This window comes from Chrysochloris asiatica, unplaced genomic scaffold (genome assembly GCF_000296735.1).
Source record: "Chrysochloris asiatica unplaced genomic scaffold, ChrAsi1.0 scaffold00037, whole genome shotgun sequence".
Classification (NCBI taxonomy): domain Eukaryota; kingdom Metazoa; phylum Chordata; class Mammalia; order Afrosoricida; family Chrysochloridae; genus Chrysochloris; species Chrysochloris asiatica.
This window is the reverse complement of record NW_006408555.1, coordinates 7543008-7547626: the sequence shown is the minus strand read 5'-3', so window position 1 is coordinate 7547626 and position 4619 is coordinate 7543008. Positions and strand designations below refer to the sequence as shown.

At 48.5% G+C, this 4619-nt stretch overlaps 1 protein-coding gene across 1 annotated transcript in view; it reads left to right on the top strand.

Moving 5' to 3' along the window:
- The window catches only part of PLCG2 (phospholipase C, gamma 2 (phosphatidylinositol-specific)), a 152891-nt gene that overhangs the window by 95022 nt on the left and 53250 nt on the right, over nucleotides 1-4619 (top strand). The gene's annotated exons all lie outside the window — the stretch shown is intronic.

Below are 4619 nucleotides of genomic sequence, written 5' to 3'. Positions count from 1 at the left end.
GTAAACCTTCTGTTTCCTGGCCAGATCCTGTTACGTAAGGCTGCTAGTCTGTCTGCTGTTGGGACTGAAAGCAGCCACAGACAATACAGATAATTGGTGTGCTGTGTTCTAATAAAACTTTATTGACAAAACGAGGTGGCAGGCCTGCGGTCCATAGTGTTCTGACCCTGGCCCAGCTCCTGTGTTCCTACACACTAGTAGGCATGAAACATTCTGCAGCTGAGATGGGGTGCTCACCGCTGGTATGTACGGTTCATATGTAAGGCAGCTGCATACGTGTTGACTGTAGTTGAAAGGTAGAAGTGATCCAGATTCCATCAACACCTCCACACACGCACACACACTCCCACATACCTGTGACTCCATGTGTAGCAGAGTTGAACTGAGCTCCATAGGGGTTTCAGTGATTGATTTTTTTGGGAGTCATTCACCAGACCTTTATTCTGAGAAACCTCTGGGTCGTCTTAAATCTCCAGATCTTTGGTTAGCAGCCGAGTGCATTAACCAGCCCCACCATTCAGTGACTCACCTGTATAGATGCATCTGTGCAAAATGCCAAATGTTGCTGACTTCTGACGCAGGATGTACGAGTGCTCATTGCATCTTTTTACCTTTCCTGCAGATTTTTAATTGTTCAAAAAAGAGTAGGGACTTCTGGTTTAGTCACACACCCCCGACCCCCTCCCAAGTTTAAAAGAAATGAGTGGATTGAAAGACAAGTAAGAGAAATCTCTGTAGGCTTTGTACGTGGTTCTGACCTGGCATAGAGAAGTGATTTGGAGTGCTTGATTTTGAGACTCCGTGAATTTGTTGTTGTTGTTATGTGCCGTGGAGTTGGTTCCAACTTATAGTGACCCTGCACAGGGTTTCCAAGGCTGTCAATCTTTACGGGAGCAGAAAGCCTCATCTTTCTCCCACGGAGCGGCTGGTAGTTTCGAACTTCTCACCTCGCAGTTCGCAGCCAGATTCGTAATCACTACGCTACCGGAGCTCCTTACTCCGTGAATTAGAGTTATTGTGACCGCTGGGCTTGTGCCCCGCGTGCAGTCTGCCCCATATGGCGGGTGGGCTGCTCCATGTGAGCAGACCCTTAGTTTGCTTTCAGACAGGCATGACCTGGTGCCTGTTTCCCTGGGGTCGGGCGACTCCTGGCTTCTCTGCTGGCCAGGCTGGGAGTGTGCTAGAGCAGTGGTCACCCCAGCTGCCCCCTGAGTCCCCCCTCTGGCCGCAGTTTCCCCGTGGTCCTGTCCATTGAGCAGCACTGTGGCGTGGAACAGCAGCGCTACATGGCCAAGGTGTTCAAGGAGGTGCTGGACGACCTGCTGCTGGTGAAGCCCACTGAGGCCAGTGCTGACCAGCTGCCCTCACCCAGCCAGCTGCGCGGGAAGATCATCATCAAGGTGGGTCCCAGGCCTGCTGCCCTGCTTTACCCTCTGGGTCTACCTGGCCACTCAGGGTCTGATTCCAGCTCTGCTTACAGGCAAACCCCTCAACTTCTCACTGCCTCTCTGCCCTCACTGGTCTTGGGGTACAGTAACAGAACCCCTGTCCTGAGCTCACTCTGAGCGTGACGTGATACCATGATTTTATGTATATACTGTGAGCGTTATAAGGTTTATTTGGCAAACACTGTACCTTACCTCGTTGATTAATTTCCTGTGGGTGGTGTAGGCAGGGGCCCGGGATTTCTGAGGGTAACTTCTATGTGGAAAGATGTGGTGCTGTCTGCTAAGGGAAGCATCTGAGGCCAGGTCTGGCTGGCTTCCGAGAGTGTGCTCCCGTGCCTGCCGTGCAAGTGGGGATACTCACACCCAGCCTCACAACATGTTGACTAGGATCTTTCTAGGGGAAGTGTTCAGGGACATTCCTCTAAGGACATGACACTCATACAAACCAGACCATCCAGAGAGAGAAGCCCAGATGCAAGAACAGCAAATGCAAAGGCCCTGAGGTAGCATTGCTGTCCTGCGGATCCCAGACCTGGGTCATGTGCTTCTCTCTTCCCCTTCAGCATAAGAAGCTGGGTCCCCGAGGCGATGTGGACATCAATGTGGAGGACAAGAAGGACGAACAGAAGCAGCAGGGGGAACTGTACATGTGGGATTCCATCGAGCAGGTGGGCTGGGCCCTGCTCACACCTACTGTAGCAGGCCCTCCGCCCCAATGAACCGGAGACCTGCTGGAGGGCTCGTGGGTGAGGGGGCCCTCTGGGCTGCTCTCCATTTTCACCCTGGTCCATTTTTGCCAAACGGATTTATCCTCGTTGTGAAGTGTTAGCGGGTTTGCTTTTTGAATACTTCATTTTGGGATAATTTTATCCTGAGTATTACGCATAAAGGAGCGCCATAGGATAAGCGCTGTCCTGCGAACTGCAAGATCAGTGGTTCAAGCTCACCAGCCACTCTGCCTGGGAAAGAATGTGGCTTTCTATTGGAGTAACGACAGACAGCATTGGAAACCCTCTGTAGCTCACCGTGAGTTAGAATTGGCAGAATGGCAGTGGGCTTTGGTTTGGGTGTTTTTCGCCATAAACCAGAATACCAGCCTTGTTGCCACTAAGTTTAGATGACTCATGGTGACCATGCGGTTGTTTTAAGTGCCTTTGAGCCTGTCCTGACTCATAGCAACCCGGTATGCAGTTTCTGAGGAGCACCTGGTGGGTTTGAACTGCCCACTTTGTGGTTAGCAGTCCAGTGCTCACCCTACAGCGCCGCCCAGGGCCATCTGTATGCATAAATACATTGATTCTTTCTTTACGATAGTACAGAGAGCTCCCATAGACCCTACACTCAGCTCCTCCCAGTGGTAACATACACAGTAATCATAGTGCCGTTGTTGTTGTTGTTGTAGTACTATTGTGCATGGATGTTGGTACCACACTGTTAATTCGTTTATACCCAAAGCAAAAGTACACCTAGTCTAGAACCGCCAACTAAGTTTCTACTCTTAGTGACCCTATAAGATAGGGTAGAATTGCCCATAAGGTTCCTAAGGCAGACCCACCAGCCTTAGGTTAGCAGCTGAGCGCTTAATTGCTGTGCCATCTTGGGTCTCTCCTTGTTGTTGTTGTTAAGTGCCGTTGAGTTGATTCCGATCCATAGCGATCCTGTGTAGGGTTTCTAAGGAGCAGCTGGTGAGCTTGAATCACTGACCTTGCAGTTCAAATGACTTTGCAGTCTGACACATTAGCCCAGAGCGCCACACCACACCAGGACTCCTGTGTGTGTGTGTGGGTGGGGGGGGGATACACACACACACACACACACATATGGTGTGGTGCTGTAAGATAAGCACTGGATTGCTAACCACAAGGTCAGTGTTTCAAACCCACCAGGCACTCCTTGGAAACCGTATGAGTTTGAACCGGCTCTAGGGTGCATTTAACAACAACATTTGCCTAGTCAGCATTTTTTAGGTGTATAATCTGTGACATTAATCTCATTCTCGTTCCTCACACTGTACAAGCGTTACCGCTGTCTGTTTCCTGAGTATTTCACCACCATGAACAGGGCTACTTTGTGCTTTTATTTTGATGAAAACACACCATGAAACCTTCACCACTTCAGTTTTCCAAGTGTCCAATTCGGTGACAACAACTACTTTCTTCAGGTTGTGCAGCCTTTTCTTGTTGTCCTTTTGCAAACCGATTTATCACCATTAACGCGAACTCAATGCCCTCTGAACACAGCGCCCCCTGAGGTTGATTTTTACCATGCCTTCTTTTTCTAAAGGGCTGCCAGTGTGCTAAGATTGCAGAAACCATTTGTGAACTTGTATATTTCAGACATTGTCAGTGCCTGTGTACTGCATACTGCGTATTGATTGTTTGGCTGTTCTTTGGAACAAGGAGCACATTTTGTGTCAGTTTCCTGAAGTCTTATTACTTAGAAGCTGGACTCTGCTACTTAATAGCGCGGTGTGACTTTGGGCTTGCGATGAGACCCTTCCTGAGCCCCTGTTTCCTCATCGCTAAAGTGCTGATGGTGAAAAGTCACTTACCGATTTGTTGAGCAGACCCAGTGGGATGACTATAAAGAGAGTGTGTTATACAAGCTGCTGTGATTCATCACTGTCTGTGTGCAAGTTCTGTGTTAAACACATGACCTTATTTCATGCATCCTTCGCAGAAACCCTGTGTGGTTCATACCGTAGTTTTTCGCAAATAATGCATGTGCCACAAATTTGTTTGCTTTTGGCGGATTGTGCATACAGCCCCCTGTAAACACACTCTGCCATTTTTCCCTACATGTTATCACTAACAAGACACAAACTATAAGATAAGCAGAGTTCTGGTGTGGCGCTGTAGGATAAACATTGGACTGCTAACCAAAAAAAACGGTAGTTGAAACCCACCGGCCCCTCCTTGGAAACCCTGTAGAGGGTCACTGTGAGTCGAGTCGAAACTGACTGGACAGCAGTTAACAACCCTCTAGCCTGTGAGTTACTCTTATTTTCCTCCCACCCCTCCTACCATCAAAGAATGCTTCTTTGAGCATGAAAACCTTTTCTTGAGTTTTTATGATCGTGGTCTCATACAATATTTATTGTGGCCTTTTTTTTTTTTTTTTTTTTTATTTTGAGTTTTGTTTTATGGTTTCTCTCACACTCTCCAGGACAGT